General features: G+C 36.4%; 1 pseudogene; it reads right to left on the reverse strand.

Moving 5' to 3' along the window:
• Positions 1-13,978: 13,978 nt before the first annotated feature.
• On the reverse strand, positions 13,979-19,372 carry LOC143668495 (A-kinase-interacting protein 1 pseudogene; annotated as a pseudogene).
• Between the last annotated feature and the right edge of the window lie 329 nt (positions 19,373-19,701).

Consider the following 19,701-nt stretch of genomic DNA (forward strand, 5'->3'; position numbering starts at 1 on the left):
TGAGGAGCAGAAATGTGGGCCTCTCTGTAAGTGGTCCCTCTCTTTCTGTTGGCAGGCAGTCTTGCTGAACGGTCTTTCTCTGTGGCCCGCAGTGTCCTCGGTTCTCTGAGCTTAACTCTTTCACCAAGCTTAGAACTCTGGATTGCCACTGCCCATACACTGAGGTCCTTTATCCCCACATAGATGGAGAGCAAGGATATGTCTGATTGCAGAATTCAACCCAGTAAGTAGGATATGTTGACATTCAATGATTTTTAGTGAATCCTTCATGATTTGAGAGAATCTGGCTGCCTTTACGTGGTCTTCTCCTTCTTCAAAAAAATCCACTAGGGAAACTGTTAATCTTGTGGCTCTCATTTCTGTGTGTTCCCATTTATGTATATAAATTTAGAAACTTGAATTTTTCTTTCCTAACTAACAAAAGTGTCAGTTAAAAGTCTTTTGATTGGTAATTTTGCTTTTACCAGCTTAAAATTCACTGTTTTTTTCTTCCAAAGTTACATATTTTTACATTTTTTATATTTCATTTAGAATCTGCTCAAATAAAAAAATTATATTTGGTTTAAAAGGTAAATAGCTTGTGTCACTAATTGGCCAATATAATGCTGTCATGAATAATTACTTTATATATGAGATTTGGGAAGATACCAGTGGTATTGTCATAGTAATATATGAATGAATGGAAATATATTATAAAACTGTCCATTTGGTTTTATGCTTACAGTAATGTGGATTGTTTTCTAAGAACAGTAATTAAATAATCTGAAATCTAATAATATTCACATAGAGCCCATGAAATTCAGAAGACAGAGAAATCATTCAATTCTCCTACAGCATGATGGAGCAAAAGAGAATCTTACTTGGGGCCAGGGATGAAAATCCCAACCTTCAAGTCTTCTCAGTCACATAGTCTCTTCTTCCTTTCCTCCCTACCTTTGTAGATGAGACTCTTGAGCTTAAGGTTTAATTCTCACGAGTTTTAGCATGACCCCAAAATACCACAGAAAAATCCCATCCATTGCTAAATCGATTTTCTGCAACTTAGTCACTTATTTGTGTCTTTAAGAGATTATCCAAAGACCCTACAAAGATGTTTTTACTCCCTTTCAAAATCTGCTATTCAAGAGCCCTGTGCACATCTTAAGGAACTGCCTTTACACTTTGCCACATCCTCTTCCCCACCTTTTTTGTCTTGGGTTCTGCGGTCTTTACCCTGTTTGAGACAGATGAATAAGAGCTCTTCACAGATCTTTCAACAACCCAGAAGATTCAGTCTCTCTGGGTACTCCCAGTGCTACCAAATTAGCATGAATATTAGTACAATGGAACATTTTCTTTTTAGGTCTCTTTCTCTGTCTTTCTTTCCAGATAGCTGTAATGCACTGTACTATTTTCTCCTTTAAAATAGTTTTCATTTATTCTGGTATAATTTAAGGTAACATAAGGGGAAGCATGCTTAACAAAGGATGAATTACAAAGAGACAAAAATGCATTGGTGGGCAGAAAAAAGATTTGCAGCAAATAATGTACTATAATGAGAATTTAAATGAACACTTTTGTTACTAAAATGAGTTATATAGTGTACTTAACATTAAAAAAAAAGTCGAAACACATTTTCACATGAAAACATGGTGGGGCTTTAGGGTAATCAAAAAATATATATACAGTTAATTCATAGTGGAGTGTGGTCTTCCAAGGGGAACCAGCACAGTTAATTAAACAAAGTAAAAAGATAATATCTTATATAACTTTTTGGGGCTCTTTATTTTGAATTCCAAAGTGTAAGGACAGGCAACTTGGTAAATAGAGCATATCGTTGATGGCAACTTACTGCAATTTTGAAGAATTTACATATTGATGGAACTTTTTAAAACTAAATTATATTCATAAGACATTTTCTCCTTGTGGCAATTATCCTCACTAGTTCACCAACACTTTTCAACAAGAATTAGAGACTTCCCTACAACTTACAGATCATCAAGAATCTAAATTAAAATGGAAAATTGATTTTCCTAGTGCAAATGAAGATGAGTGGGAAGAGGGAAGTGAAATGGGGGCTGAGGAATATGTATGTATATATTGTTTTCCTTGGTAATTTAGTTTTCGATGATTTAAAATACATAGTTATTATTCTTCCACAATAGTATCTTACATTTCTTTGATATTCCATTTAGATTCTGAGCAAATACAAGTTGCATTTATTTCAAAATGGTGAATAGCTTGCTTATTATCAGTTTAACATAAAACTGTCATGAATAATTATTTTTACATGAGATTATTTAGTGTTCAAGGGCCATACAGCTACCTGGATGTTTAATGACATATATATGCCATCAATTAAGACAGAATTCAGTGAGTTATGAGTAATGAAAGACAATTCGATGGGGAGCAAAATGTGTCTGCCTAATCTAATCTTGGTGAGGTAGAAAGGAGGCAGTAGGGAAGAGAAGATGGACCAGGCAAGACGGCTCCCAACTAAAGCATTTCTGACGGGTAGGAGGTGATGGTGGTGTGTAGCAGACGGTTTTAAAAGGCAGCATGCCACCGGATCATCTTTCTATTTAGTAGGTCGTTTATGTGAATGAATAATGGGAATATTTGTGTATAGTTTATCAATCTCACTTGGAGGGATGGAAGCATCTTCAAACAGCGTCAGCCTCTGCACTGTGCCATGGCTCGGCAGTGCATGCTCGGTGTAGGGGGAGGGGGAGCTGAGGGTGCAGGAGAACTTTTTTGGTCCAGAACCACTGCGTTGCAGAGCATTTGAGAAACTTTACTGATAACTTCTCATTACTTCTCATTATGGGCTTTTGCTCTGGTCCTTTGGGTAGGCAGTTCTTCTAAAGACGACATAACGGTCGAGCCAGCACACATTCTTAACTGCTCCAATAAAATCGAAATAGACTCTGAGCATTGAGACAAGTACATCAGGGAGAGTTAATTCATACACAGTGATTATTCATCCACTAAATTTTCTACAGAAGATAACTAATTACACGTAATAAGTTTCTAAAAATACAGACATCTTTTTGAAGTGAGTCACAGAATTACTTATTTTTTCTGGTTGGAACATGTATCTGAAATTACAATGGGAACAATGAATAGATAGCCAAATACTATTTTATATATGCTAATATAAGGAGATCTATATCAAGTATTGGAATTTAGTATTCTATTCAACATATATAGATATGTGATAAAGTAACAGAAATTTAGAAGTTCTCTGGATTTTGGCCCAACATTCTGTCTTTCCAGAATAGCACTCATTGTCAATCCAGATAGAGAGAACAGCACTTTGAAGGGAGATAATCCATTCTACTCTTCTTGTTTCCTATTGTTAAAATGGTTATTCTTATATTGGATTATAATTTGCTTGACTGTATCTCATACACTCTTGATTACATGGAATGATCCAATTCTTTTCTATAGGATAGGTATCCTTATTTAAAGAGTAGTCATGTCCCTGTTGTCTTCTCTTAATTCCTTTAAGGGTACATGTTTACAAACTTAAGGACCATCTTTTTTCCTTTTCTTTATTGCTCTAATTTGTCAAGATTTCTCATAACATGTGATCTGATGCGTACAGAGCAAAACAGGTTACTAGTTCCTGAATCTGAACTGCATTTGTACCCATATAACCAAAATTTGCATTAGACTTTGAAACTTCTGGATCACAGTGAATTTACTGCAAATCCAAGCTCTTAGGATTGCTTTTTAATTGGTTGTTCTTGCCTTGGACTTAAAAATTAAAGTGTGTAACCCAAACATGGGCTTTATATTTGTCTATCAATACATTTATTGAGCACCTATTATATATCAGGCCCTACACAATACTTTGTGGGCACAGTGGTCAATAAACAGTCCCTGCTCCCATGAGACTCATAGAGAAAAGTGACATTACAAGAGGCAAGTATGAAATTATGCTACTTGTAGTTTAAAGACCAGAAATGAAATGTGGAAAAGCATCCATGATTTACAAGAGTAACTCCAATATAACTCCTCTCTTGCTGTACTTTTTCTCCTTGGAATATCAAAGTTTAATTTTTTTTTCCTGGAAATCCCTTATTAATGAATTTCTATTGGAATGTTATAAAAACCTCATTTAAATGGGACATTGTTTATTTATTATGATACGTATTATTTTAGATAATCTGAAAAAACGCTTGTAAATATTCAAATATGAATCACATTCATTTGTACATGCACATGAAAAACCTGCACAGGGGAAACATTTTAGTATGGCTAAATTGTTTTATATATATTTTTGCTTTCCTACTGTCCTCTTCTTTCATCTTTCATTTATTTTGATTTTATCATAAGTTTAAAACGACTAGTCTGAAAGGTTAGATAAATGTTTATTTTTTTCCCATTTATTTATTTAGGTGATTTTGAGATTTTTGAAGACTGTAGAAAAAATAAACTGGAGGATGGTATGACTAACAAAAAAAAATCTTTTGACTTAAAGAATCTGGAGATTCCTCTTTTTTCCCATTAGCATGGCTGCCAAAAAGAAAAAAAATACTCTTAAATCTAAGATGATATTATATATAGCACATATACAAATAAGGAAACTTGCATTAGATTAGGGATCTATAAAAGAAGCCTAAAGGGCTGTGTTGTATAATAAAGGAACTTGTTTCACTTTCACTGCACAAGCAGAGATTGTAGGAAGTGATACTGTGCATTCTGGATTAGTCTCTTGGAATTGAAGTGGATTTCCTAAAAAAAAATTGAATCGAAAAAAGAATAATTTATGTTTGATTATATTATATATTTTTATACAAACACTAAGGTAATTTACCGTACATTTGTCCATAAATCTACAAGTAAAAAATAAAAATAAGTCAAAATAAATTTGTGTAGTTTTAAATAACTGCTTATGGTATCCAGCACAATCATCCATTGGAATTTATTATAAGGAATATAGTACATTTGAATCTTGGCACAACTTATTTTTCCTGGTGATAACTGCCTGATTTCCCAGTTGATACATTGAGATGAAATGTAATTATAATTTGCAAAAATATTTGCATACTTGGCCTTTCAAAATTCTTTTTAAGGAAAAAGCATAGCCATTAATTCTTGTCTGTATTATTGGAAATGTAAAAGAAAGCATATATAAAGTGACCCTCTATCCTTGCTTTCTTGGAATGCCCTGGTTTATACTTGTTCTAGATTGATTAAAGCCTGTTAATTATTTTCAGCATCCTTTTTCCCTCTCAACAGAGTCTTAGTCTGGAAAGGAAATATATCCTGACTTTATTCTTTGGCCTGAGGGTTTAATTTTCTCTAATCAACAAACTAAAGAAAAAAATCTTTTTTTTCTTTTCCACAAAAATTTGAACATAGTTTGAAACATATTGAAAAGTGACCAGTTTTTCAGAGTCGAATCCTGACTTCACTGATAATTAATTGCAAGACCAGTATGATTTCATTTTTTTAATTCCTGAAGCCATATTATTCAGTTTCAATTTGCTATGCTTTATAAAGCTTTTAAGGGCCACCTTAACATTTGTAAGTATGGACTTAGGAATGGTGCTACCGTATAATAGCCAGCATGATAAACAGACACTGTTCTAAGAGCTTTTTGTGTATTATCACATTTAATTTTCACAGCAATACTGTGAGGAAGGTACTATTAGTATCCCTATTTTACAGCTGAAGAGACTAAGAGTGGTTAAGTGATTTGTTTCCTATCTTCCACTTTGCTGAAGAATTAAATATATAGATACATTCTAAATCAGGAAGATAAAGTAGGACCATCTCAAGTTCTTAGCAATGACTATAATTTTAGTATTTGCTTCCTGTTCTAGTTTGCTAGCTACCAGAATGCAATATACCAGAAATGGAATGGCTTTTAAAAAGGGGAATTTAATAAGTGCTAGTATACAGTTCTAAGGCCGAGAAAATGTCCCAATTAAAGCAAGTCTACAGAAATGTCCAATCAAAGGCATCCAGGGAAAGATACCTTGGTTCAAAAAGGCTGATGAAGTTCAGAGGTTCTCTTTCAAGTGAGAAAGCACATGGAGAACATAGTCACGGCTTCTCTCTCACCTGGAAGGGCACGTGGCAAACACGGCATCATCTGCTAGCTTTCTCTCCTGGCTTCCCTTCACGAAGCTCCCCGGGAGGCATTTTCCTTCTTCATTTCCAAAGGTCACTGGCTGGTGGACTCTGCTTCTTGTGACCATGTCATTCTGCTCTGCTGTCTCTGAAACGCTCTCATTCCCCCAAATGTTTCCTCTTTTATAGGGTTCCGGAAACTAATCAAGACCCACCCAAATGGGTGGAGACATGTCACCTAATCCAGTTTAACAACCACTATTGATTAAATCACATCTCCAGGGAGATGATCTAATACCGTTTCAAGAATACGGTATTGAATAGGGATTATTCTGCCTTTATGAAATGGGATTTTGATTAAAACATGGCTTTTCTAGGGTCATACATAGACTTCATAGGCCTTCTTGAACCAAGGTATCTTTCCCTGGATGCCTTTGATGGGACATTTCTATCGACTTGTTTTAACTGGGATATTTTCTTGGCCTTAGAACTGTAAACTAGCAACTTATTAAATGCCCCCTTTTTAAAGCCATTCCATTTCTGGTGTATTGCATTCCGATAGCTAGCAAACTAGAACACTCATACAAATGGCAGAAGAGGTGGGTACTAGTCTTAAAATAGAACCAGTGCGTCTCCCTAGCAATTCTAGAATCAAAGGCAAGCAATTGCCCTCTTTTTAAGACTTAATAGCTTGGTTCAATTAATTCGTCCAGTACTTGCATTCTCCAGTTTGAAATGAGGAAAAGACACCAACCTGGCTCTTGTGTACAGACCTGATATGCTCTGGCTTGGTATTTGCCCATGGAACAAATCCAGTAAGATGCCAGAAATCCAATGAATTCCATGGTCCCTATCCATGCTTATGCAGGTGTGCGTCCAAGTGAAATTGCTAGGACCAGTGGGCAGTGTTAAGGAGATAAAAATAAGATGGCCTACCCTTTAGGATATACAGTCCAAGAACACATGCAGTCTCAATGCCTGGGTTTAAAAATGATGTTATCAAAGCACTTTTCTTCTTCCCCTGAAATATTGTATTGTCCCAGGTATAATAATAAGGATGAGCAGTTACTGAAATTCCATGATGTATCAGGCACTTTACATGCTATGTCTCATTTATTTTAATTTAAAGAAAAAAATGTTATGATGTATCTACCCCAGCTAACAGATGAGAAAGTGAGGGTCAGAGAAATTATATGATGTTTCCAGGTTCTGCAACTATTAAATGCAAGGATTTTATAATATTTTGTATTTCTGCATTTGTGGAATTGAAGACATGGAATAGATTGTAGTATAGATCGTATGATTTGCTCTTGGTCAAATGTTTACTCAAGATTGAATGAGTCCATCAAATGAATATGCACTTGCTCTTCACTTGAGAGCCCTTTTTAATTTAAGATAATATAATTGATTTCCATGTTGAGTAGTTCTTAAAACTGTCAGTATTATCTGAATATTGGTGAGAAATGGAGAACTAATCTCTGCTCTCATAATTGATGAATTTCTTCCACAAAAGATCCTAGATTATGGTCAGATTTATAACTTTTCCATATATAAAAATAAAATTGCTGATCTGGATTCCTTACTGTAAGACATTTAGAAGAAACAGTGAATATATTTATCCATACTCTGAAAGATTAAATTAGAACCAAATAAAATTTTATCTTCAGAACATTGTTAACATTTTAGAGGTGAGTTATTAAAAATTATCCAGGTAAATAGGTTCTAAGCTATTAGAACATATTTATGGTACTCTAGGCTTGAGGAAGTCTATGCTTTTAGAATACCATGTAAAGCAACAGGACAGATCTTATCTGGGCATATATATATATATTACATGTTTATATCTCAGGATAAACTGATAATGGATGATGACAGACATTGATTTCAATTGTCCTTTATTTTCTCCATATTTAGGCAACATTGATGTAACCTTATGCAATTTTTTCAATATGGGTTTATTAAAACATGAATTTGAAGAATGAGAAAAGATTGTTATTTGAAGGGGGATTAGGTATTGGTAGTAATTTCTGTTTTTCTGTAAAGTTTTAATAGTATTATATTTTAGATGGAGCTTTTTTTTTAGACCAAAGTCTAAAATTTGAGTCCAATCACTTTATATATCACAAATTAGAGAATCATATAAAAACAGCATTTTGCAACAGTTTGTGGTTTAATAAAATTACAATTTTTTTCTCATCTCATTCTTTTGAAATATTGTTACTATCAATTGCAAGAGGCTATTTTATGTTAACATTTGACATAATTTATTTTTCTGGTCTAGGCTTGGATGATACCCTTTGTCCCTTTATCTTGAAGTATTTTGTGGACCTCACCAAGTGACATGCAAATGATTCTGCTCACCAGGAAAGCTGTGTCTGGTCAAATTAAGTAGGAGTTGGGATTTGTCCTCTGGAACAGGAAAAATTATTACCTCCAACAGCAGAAAAAGTGCTTTCATAGGGATCAAAGTTGTCAACCAAAGGGATAAAATTCTAATGAAATTTCAGACACTGGCTCATAAGTTAGTGAGACTATTTGTGTGGGTGGAGACCTCGCCTCCTTCCTGGAACCATAAAATGCCATCAGGAAAGGATTGCCTAGCTCTGCCTATTAGTTTAGAAAACCGATGGCGATTATACTTTAGCTCTAATCTATGTGGTGCTATGTACAGTGGAAATGTGGGTTGTCATTTTTGCTTTTTGGAGATTATACATCAGTTTTATAAGAGCTATCTTATAAAGGGGCAGGAAATCAGAGTATTTATCAGGAAATCTATTTTCGAGTGAATAAGTACTTCACATATAATGCATAAATCCATAGGCAAGTCTTTTTGTGAAAGTACGTGAGAGATTTTAACACTTCACAATTTCCTTCTTTTCCCTTTTACTATTTGTTTATTATGATGTCTATTAAGTGATTAAACAAACTCATTTGACTGCTGAAGCATGCTTGAATCTCTCTTGGTCTTTTAGATCACTACAGTAAGTCTTGATTTTACTTAAGAACTTAAAGTAGACATAAATTAAGGTCAGGGGTACACCGTGGAATATTAATTATCAATTCATATTGGCTAAAATTTCAAGAGTATTCACTCATGCTATGTGCCACTTCTTTCCAGGTTATTTCAGAGGCTATTGGTGGGTCTTGATCATCAATTTTGGAAAATATTTAGCTCTATTTAAGAGGAAGATAGAAAATAAAGCCATTTAAGATAATACAGATGAAATTTTTGAGTCTTTGCTGCTATTGGACTATTCTTAATTTAACTCTATCCTGGGTTGTGTCTGAATTATTTGGTTTGTGAACTAATCAACTTTGTCAGTTTTCCTCTATCTCCTGTTATATGTTTTGGGTGTATTTCACTGATTATCTATTCCTCTAATATAATTTAAGCTACTACTGTCAATGAGGCAGAGTGATAACTGTTGGTTTTGATATTAGATGATATATGAGGTTGAAAGTAAGCCTTCGAGAGGCATTAAGTGAACGAGTACAAAATTGAAGGGAAAATGTATACTCAAAGTTGGTAGTAAACATCCAGTGAATTTATTTATACAATTAATAATTTATTTCATATGATTTTGTGAAAAAAAACCTGAGCAGTGATAGCATTTTTCTTGTGAAGGTACGTGAGAGATGTTAACACTTGAGAATGAAAGGGCTGAATGCTGGCAGAGGGAGGGGTGGGCAGGTGGGAAGATTATATGGTATAAACATTATGAAGCAAGCTCCCCCAGCATCGCCCCTCCCCGCACCCTGGAACATTTTCCATTTTTTCAGACGGCTGCAAGTGATCGAACTGGGGATGGTTATAAAACAATTAGCAAACAACTTACACTTATATTTATTTTCTATTCCATACTTTTCCTTATCCATGTTCTTCTTTCAAAATCCATTCTTTTAGGCAAAATAATAAATCTGTTGGAGATGTGAAAAAATCCAAAGGTGATGATCAAGGCCCATCAATGTGCCAATCAGCTCCTTCACGATGTCTGGCATTTGAAGTGGGACACCAACAGACCAAAGCAGTTAGATTATGTTGATTCATAAAGAACTGGCATCTTGACAAGTTCTTAAAGAATTGGCATCATGACAAGCCAAAGTTATGCTCAAGCTGAAAGTACTGGCAGAACATAAATGCTTTGACTAAGCAGAGGATTTCTCTACTGAGAGAAGTCAGAAAATGGACCAGACTCACATACAGAATCAGAGATGATACCACACAGTACAATGATCAAGGAAAGGGGTATTAGCTTTAATCCCTGACTTTCCTGGTGGAATGGCTCTATATGACCAAGCTGTACACTTTTCCTTTTCTCTGATGTCTCCAAAATTTAGTAGTTTATTGTTAATGTGTCCCATTTTACACATTAAGAGCTCACCTGAGAGAATTTCTATTCCTTTATTCAGATAGCCCCTAGGAGACCTTGAGCATCCATACTCAAAGTAAAACACATCTTCTTGTGCTGTCCAGTACCATCATTCTTACAGTCACTCGGGTCACACACCTTGTCAGGGACTTTAACACATTACTCTCTCTTATTGCCTGCAGCCAATCATGAAGGTATGTCATTAATAACACCACAACCCAAGCAATGGCATTTCTCATGATTCCTTAATTCATATAAAAATTTTTTATCTCAGCTGTCCAAATTCATTTCTGCCTCTGTGCCTTCATGACTTGATTTCCTCTTCCTTTTTTTCCCCCTTTTATTTAGACCTTTTCTTTCCTTCAAGGCCAGTTTAAAATGTCATGTTCTCTATGAATTTCCTTTGCTATGCCTCAGTAGCGTGTCTGTTCTTTGAACTTGTCTGGAATCTTACAATGAACACCTTTTAAGATGAGTGCTTCTCAGCATTACATATAAAAAATATTGGTTCAATTTAGTTCAAGAGGCTTTTTTTGAGCATTAGTTATTTGCCAGACATGGGCACAGTCATTTATTCATTTATTCAACAAATATTTATTGAATTTCTAGAATTTGCCAGATCCTGTTCTAGGTGTTAGTGATAAACTAGCAGAACTGTCCTGATGGAGCTTACAACCTACTGCTGATGAGTAATTATATTGCTGTTGCTCTGTGTGTGCTACTGTTGTCTCTCCAGGTGAGTTGTGAAACCCTTAAGAGAAGAAGCTGGTTGCTCTTTCATATTTCCTGAATGACTCCTCACTTTTCTCATGCAACTTATTATTGGAAATTTCTTAGCCTAGATGCTCAGCCTTTCTCTATTCCACGTTGTTCTGCAGTGAATTCAGATACATCTGTGACTTTCATGTTTGCACAGTGACCTTGTTCCCAATGGCTATACAGTCTCTTCTGATATGTAAAAATGAGATGGGACCCCATGTCTAAGTCCTTACTCATCAGTCACTGAAATGCAACAACCTAAACACAGACTCATGCTCCCCCGCCACAAGTTCCTCCCTTCAATTTTTTCTCTGTGGTGCCATATCCTCAGTCCCCTGGGCTTGAAACCATCCAGTCATCTTTGACTCATCCTTTCTCTCCTTCATTCCTTGCATGATTAGTCCTTTAACTATGTTGATTCTGCCTCCTAACTGTTATCTATATCCTTTTCTTCTGATTCATGATCACATTGACCACTTGGGATTAGGCTATGGATTAGTTTTCCAACTGGTTCCCTTATTTTTATCTTTTACTTCGGGTCTTCCTGTAAGTTTTTTTTTTTTTTTTACATGGGCAGGCACCGGGAAACGAACCCGCGTCTCCGGTATGGCGGGCGAGAATTTTGCCACTGAGCCACCATTGCATCGCCCTTCCTGTAGGTTTTTCATAGCCCAAACGGTCTTTGAATACTTCCTCTATCATCCTTCTCCTTGTTCAAAAATCTGTAAAGAAGGTCTATTACTTATTATATAAAATATAAAGTTTCTTGAATCTTCAGGCGCTCTATAACTTAGTTTCAATCTACTTTCCTTATTTTCCTTCACACTCAAAATTAACACTTCTCCAGTTAGGTCATCTGTGTACTTCCCCTGTCCTTCTTGTACCATTGCTTCAGAAGTTGTAGAGAATAAAGGTTAGGAGCTTGCCTCTGCAGTCAAACAGACCACGTCTGGAATCCTGCTCCTGCTTCTACCATTTCCCAGCTCTGTGACCAGGGAATGCTATTTTATTTCTTTAAGGCCTCAGTTTCCTCATAAGAAGTACCTAACTCATTGTGAACAGTAAGAATTCAATAAGATAAAGAGTGCTAAGACCTTAGAACAATGCTTGACCGTATTATGTGTTTAATTAATGTTGTTCCTATCTATTTTTTCTGTAGCCATTGCTTTTCTCTTCCAGGCATGTGTTTTTTTCTTTTTTTAATGGCCAGAAATGATGAACAAACTTTATTTCTCTTTGGAAATAAAAACAACAGTGCTTAGGAGCTTACGGATTGTTGAGAGGTTCGGTGGTCCCTGATGTAGAACTACTGAAGTTATCAAGACTAATCCATCAAAATGACAGCACAGTCAACCTAACTCATTGACATTTGGGTTTAGGAACAGGATGTTGCAACATTTCTAGAAAAAAAGAGAAGGACACCAAACAATGGAGAATACAAGCTGTGGAAGCAGGGAATGCCAAGGAACTAGGTCGGGAAGAAGCAAGGTGACGACACCACAGCAGATGCTGCCAGAGAAGCTGAACATAGAAAAGGAAATGAAGGCAAGGAGACTCTTTCAGAGGGGCAAGAAGTCTCAGACTAAAATCCTTGAGGACCTAGTTAAAGCACAATGGTGGGAAGGGCTTCTTAAGGACTCTTCCTGTGGTTCTTAGACCCTTTGAGTCCCAGGAAAATGCACACACCTACAATTTTCCATGCAATTTCGGAACGCTTACAGAGCGCAAAGTCCATCCCCATTTAAACGACCCTCTACCTCTAGGTCCTAGATTCCTGGGAGTATAACTGGGAATACAAATATAGCTCTACTTAACACTTTCTTTTCATCCCATAAAATGTTGGCATTTTTCCTAAGGAAAGATTTATTACATTCAAGATGAGATGAGTCACCAGGCAGCTAACTGGGAGACGTGGCAGTACTCTAGGTACGGTAGCTTGAAAAAGCTATAGACACATTGATGCCTTTTTAAAATGAGCAACTTTTGAACTTTAAAAGTACAATCACAGCATAAGACTCTCTGAATTTTTTTTTCCTTATAGGGAGCTAAAGAATAGTGATGGCGTAAGACTCCATCACCAGATGGAGTTGCAGAGTGGCTGATAAGGCTGTCTTCAATACGGGGTAGAGTTCAGGCCGAGGGTAATAGTTGACTAAGCAACAGCATCGTCACCTCATTAAGACATCCCAGTAGGTGAGCTACAGAAGTGCACTTCTGCCTTCAGGGGCCCAGGAGTGTGGCAGCCTGGCCCAGGGCTCCCTGCCAGAGGGTTAGCGAGCTGGGGCTGGGGACAGCCACTTTCACGACAGCCAAAAGTCTGCCTGCTTTGAGCAAAAGTGTTCACAGCTTCTTTGCCATCTTTTTGTACAAAAGCTTACAATTGTACATTTTGTACGGGAGGCATATTTTATTTCACCGCTTAATACCAATAAAATATGATTCTCTTTGTTTCTGAATCGTAATTAACCTTCATTTGGAAAGTAAGCACTAAAACCCACTCAGACAGTGTCATTACATTATTACTTTCAGCTAAAAGGAGGTGGGGGTGAGGGGGATGGGGGGTGAGGGTAGGAGTTGGGGGGTGCACTGTGGCTTCTACACCTTATACTCTCAAGTAAATATAGGCATGGAAAGAGACCAATTCCAATTCCCGGGAAAGGTGAACCTCTGTCATCAGCCCTAAAAGAAGAATTAATGTGCAGTTATGGAAAGAATCATATGAAGGCTCTTATCCCCTGGCTACTTAAAAAAAAAAGGATGATGTGATGTCCAGGTGAAGGTCAACATCATCTAGGGAAGACCGAGTCCACACTTGGTCCTGAATCAACTGCCACCATGAGTTCTATTGGTTAATTCACCTGATGGTGATCCAGGTCCCTGGATATACTACTACGTAGAGATCCTTAGAGATGCTCTCACAGGTCCGGATGCCCTTAGGGCACACTCACATACTGGATGGACGCCTCCAGATGTGTCTTTTCTCTGACCATTCTTTCTTTCTGAGCACACGTGCAGGTCTGACTTCCCTCTGTGATAGCCATAGACGAGGGTTGCTCTCCTTCCTCGGGCACAGATGACTAATGTTTCCCACACCAACTTGAAGGCTAATCCGGGAACTCAAGCCACCATCCTGAAGGAAACCCTGAAGGCTGGTTGTCCTTCTTCTCTATTTCCTAAAAAGAGGCGCTGAGGAGCACTTGCCGGTGCCCTTATTCTGGTCGGACCCCTCCTGGGCAAGGACCCCCAGGCTGCCTTTGGAGAGCTCCAAGGAGCCCTGGTCCACCCGCCTCTCAGCTCTCTCCAGCACTTCCTGACCCAGCCTAGCCGAGCCCTGCAGTGTAAGGTGGTTCACACCGCTGAGCGCCACGGCCACAAATAGTTCTCTGGGTCTCCTGGGCGGACACACACACACACACACACACACACACACACACACACACACACACACGGCCTGCGTGCAGTGGTCAACACTGGAGCTCACCAGGTATGCATTTCTTTCTATCCTTCCGCCTAGCCTAACCCCTCCCACCTTTAAGTCTCCACTGCCAGCTTCTGTCCCTGTGAAGCCTTCACCGATCTACCTGTGCTTTCTCTGAACTCCTAAAGCACAGACTGTATAAAATTTTGAGGCCAGATTACATATTGAGAGGGAGAATATGAAGTGCTTTATGGGAATCCGGGAGACCTTGAATCTAACTCATTCTTCCAATAATTAGTTTGTGACCACAGACTCAATGTCTTCATCTTAGAAATGGAAGAAATAACCAGTTTTTTCTACCTCATAAGGTTGTAAGAAGATTGAATGAAATTACCTCAGAAATTGTTCAAGATTATTACAAGTATAGCTCTTCCCTGCATATTCATCAACTGGTTATTAGGATATTTTGATGAAGGTTAGACATTGATTTTGTTGGGCGTCTGTAGACTTTTGGAAAAATAGCCATGCATACAATTATACTGCTTATAGGTGTTATTTAACCAATGCAATTTTTTAGGGCAATATTAACATAACTGATTATAAAGAAATTCAGTCTTCGAGATTCATTAAATATGTAATGTATTCATCATTTTTTGTTCCAGTTCCTTGCAAACAACATTTCCAGAGAGGACGGGGGCTTAAAACAAATATTTGCACAAACTTCCAGCATTCTCAGTGCTTAGTGATAATTCTAGGGAGGGTTATAATCCCTACTTGAGTTATTTTAGTGTTTTCAATGGAAATAAAGACATTGTTTAAGAACAAACCCTAATTAGTGAGGCTTTATTTTTTTCTCTAATTTTAAAGTCTAACTTTCCCTTATTCTGAAAGTGCTTAATTTTATTTTTGGCTTGCCTGAAGCTCACTGACACTTTTCCAAAGGGAAAGCATTACTAAAAGTTGCCCTGTATGTGAGGTTACCCTCTTTTTGACCCCGCCTAGCCTAATTGAGATTTTTGAGGGTGGGCGTAAGAAATGCTGGCTACAGGGTGATGTCCATTTTCTGTGAGTCATATCTTGGAGCCATAATTGGGGTGAAATTTTGCCCCATACCTTGGGGTGAAATTTAGAGGGCATCAACTCCTATTTAAATGCCAGATTCTCATTCCTAGATAATTATTTTTTCAATACAGAAGTATTTTTTTTTAATCTGACCACACTTGTTGGGAAAAGACATCAAGCCATCACAGATCACATCTTCAATCTCATTTGTTCACAGTTTTATTAACTGCAGACACAATGAAGAAATAAGATGTAGTAATTCAAGGTGATTGTTAGCTGGCTTCTTTAGTTTAGCCTTGGCTCTGGGAATTTTGTAAATAAAAAAGTATGCAGTAGGGATAAGAGTGACTTTTTTCAAAGAAACAACTTGTTATTCCCAGAACTTCATCCCTACCCTCTGCATGTCCCTGTATAAGAAATAATGTCCCCAAATGAATGTAACCTGTTAAGGAACCTATGGGGGTTCATTCAGCTTTGAAACTGACCATTCAAAGCACAAGTTATTTTAGCTTCCTTGGTGACAATAAGAACCAGATATAATAATAATAGCCCAAACTCACTCTTAGGGTCTCTGATCTAAATCCTTGGACAAAGAAGTGGAAGCAATGAGCTTTGAAAGAGAAAATAATGTGACTTAAAAGGTGTGGTTTACATAGAATTTAAAGTACTTTGATTATAGTCTTGTATGGAACTTTTCCTTTTGTTTCTTTTGTTTGAAGTGCGCAGCTGAGACACTTTTCAAATTATTCTTTTTGTTGTCAGTGAAGACTTGGACTCGAGTGGATTTTTTTGCATGGGCAGGCACCGGGAATCAAACCCGGGTCTCTGGCATGGCAGGTGAGAACCTGCCACTGAGCCACTGTGGCCCACCCCTTGAGTGGATTTTAAAAAGAAAATAACTTAATGTGTTGACATTCTATAGGACCAACATTCAAAGTTAGCTAATGTATTAAATTTTTAAAAGTCAGACTTTCATTTTAAAAAGCATTTTGCTGGGTAGTTAATTCTTCCTCAATATAGTTTCAGGCCATTCCAATAACAGGTGCATGGTTTCATACTTAAGACTTGTCTATTTTTTTAGAGTTTGGTCTTCGTATTTCTTTTATTAACTTATTTCAATGTCATATTTTCAAATGTGGCTCTCAAAGTTTATGAATTTTACAGAAAATAATTATATTTAATCATCAAAACCCACAAAATTAACTGAATTTAATAATTTACTAGGAAAGATGGCTTAAACTTTTCATTTAATTGGTAATATTCACTTGTGAATTGTGGCAAATAAAGCAGGGAAAGAGAAAGAATACAATTTCTGTAAGACCGCACTATCAAACTACTGTGGGGTGCACGGGTGGTTCAGTGGTAGAATGCTCGCCTTCCATGCAGGAGACCTGGGTTCAATTCCCAGACCATGCACCCCCCCCAAAAAAAACCATGAAAATACTCTATTGTTGTGACTTAAAGTTCCCTTCTTTTGTTTAGCCTCAACTTAAAATTCATTGGCGATACACACACACACACACACACATACACATACACACATGCACATACATACACATATACACAATGAAGGAGCTATTATAGGGGTTTTGAAGGACAGGAGTTTAAAGGAAGGGTAGGGATTCAGGAGTGAATCTGGGTTGTGGTGTTAGAAATGGATAATAAAGGCAGTTGTTTTTGTGGAAAAGTATAGCATCTGCAGTGCAGAGGGGCAGTTTTCTGGGACCGAAGAGGAAAGAGTGGGATTCCAGAAATTACATAGATCTTGGTCCAAATGCAAATTTTAGTTATTTTCCAAAGAAAATCTTAAAAATGTCTTCCTACAGGAGACCAATTGCAGAAAAAATACGGGCACTGTGGGTTGACATCAATGTTTTTACACAAATTGTTTAATTTTATTGACATTCCAAATAAAGTTAGATGAATAAAAAAGAATCGTACAAAGAATTTTGTATTATGCTGGCTCATTCTCATTTTCATGATAGGTGTGTTTTCCCATCAACTTATTCTCACTAATTTTTCATCTTGAGTTCCTATAATTCTGATCCTAAAGCCAAGGAGAAAATGGGAGGACAACCCCAATATGAAGGGTGGAAAAGATTAAAACGCAAATGAAAGATATCAATTTTTTTCCATCTAGGCTGCAAATCTAGATTGTATTTCATAAGATGGGAGAAGGAGTTGCGGGCAGGTTTTCCCCTGTTGCTGTGACAGGTCATCATTTCTAATCTGAAGGTCACAGCCAAGTTCCCTGTTTATAATTGCTTGATTTGACATCTATCTTGACCTTTATTTACTTTGGCCTTTCTCACTAGAGGTCACAAAAGCAAAAGAAGATAGAAGTCTTATAAATGCCTCGATGATGAGAAATGAGAATGGTATCCCGTTGGCCCTATGTATGAATACATGTATAATGTGTTGAGGTATTTTAACTCTTTGGTGCAATCCACAGTGGAAACATTTGTAAATTTTTATCTGACTCTAGAGGTGTTTTTGCAATGATTTGTTGGTGAAGGTAATAGATATTAAAAGTAGCAAAATCTTGTTGAATCTGAAAGTAGACCATAGAAAGAAGGTGTAGATTATCCTGGATTAATTATTATTGATCAGATTGGAAGTCACAAATGCATAACTATGGTATAACAAACAGAAAAGATTACTTCCCAAATCCTATCAGACAGGACAGGATTTAATATGCTCTTTATTTGCATGCTTATTGTTTACTGGTAGGGAAACAATATCATGAATAATTGTCAGATTTTGTTTTCAAATATTGTTAGATATAGATTAGGCATAAATCTAAGTCTTATTCAAGTGAAGAATATTATTTTTCCCCAAAATAATTTCTGTAAATAGAAGTCAGAATTTTTTCTTTATATAATAATCCCAGGAATGTGAGTTTGAGGGAGACTTTTTTTGGTAATTGCTTTTTTCTAAACAGAAGATCATATAGTTAAAAATCTTTAAGGCAGACATTTAAAATATACTGAATTCTGTAATCAGTGATGCTATTTTAATATGATTTAATGTTTCTTACAAGAAGTTTTCTTTTTCACACTATCAAGACCAGTGGTCTGAGAAGAAAATTTGTGATTTTTGTTACTATTCAAATTTATCTGTCTTTGAAATGATATAGTAAACAAACATAATAACATAGAAAATAAAATAGTCATGATATAATAAATAAAAAAAACTGAGGCATTGTGATTCCTAAAAGTGTACACATGGACATTTTAGGAAAAAAATAAAATATATATTCAGTTGACTTTTTCAACTTTTTACAATGACTCAATGGTGAAATTAATAGATGCTAAAAGTGACAAAAATTTTTGCATAATTAAGAAGATTGAATATCTTAAAAATGAAGATAATTGGTTTTCGATGAAAGTCATTTATTTGCCTTAATCTTAGTGTATAATAATATTAATGCTTTATTTTATACTATTGTATGTGACCCAGAAGTTAAAACATTAATATTATTTTGCATAAATATTTACCCTTCATTTTTTTCTTTTCTTTATAGTATTTATCAACATTTGTGATTACAAACTTACTTCATCATATATTTAATATTTGTATCTCCCACTTGAATATAAGCTTTAAGAGCAGGAAGTAAGCCTGTTTTGCATACACTTGATAAACACACATTCGTTGAACTGAAGAAAATCAAATGAGTTGCTTACGCTCCTCCATTTCCCATCATGAGCTGATCGTGTACTAATTGGGAGGCTTCTGGATTCCCTATACTGCTAATGTGGAGTCCTGTGCGAAAGCAATAACCAACTGAGCTATAGGAGAGCTGGAAAGATGACCACCCAGTTGGTGCTGGACATCTTGTGGTATGACCTTGACTCCCTTATAGCATCGGACAGAAGTAAGAACTTAAAGAAAGGGGCAACATCTCTTGAAAGAATACAGAGCCAGCTTCCAATGGACACTTGATAGGGTAATATTCCCGATTACTGGTTCACATTTTTAAATATGCTATTTCTCAACCTATCTTAAATATGCCATCACTCAAATGCTATT

Source organism: Tamandua tetradactyla, chromosome 24 (genome assembly GCF_023851605.1).
Source record: "Tamandua tetradactyla isolate mTamTet1 chromosome 24, mTamTet1.pri, whole genome shotgun sequence".
Taxonomy (NCBI): Eukaryota; Metazoa; Chordata; class Mammalia; order Pilosa; family Myrmecophagidae; genus Tamandua; species Tamandua tetradactyla.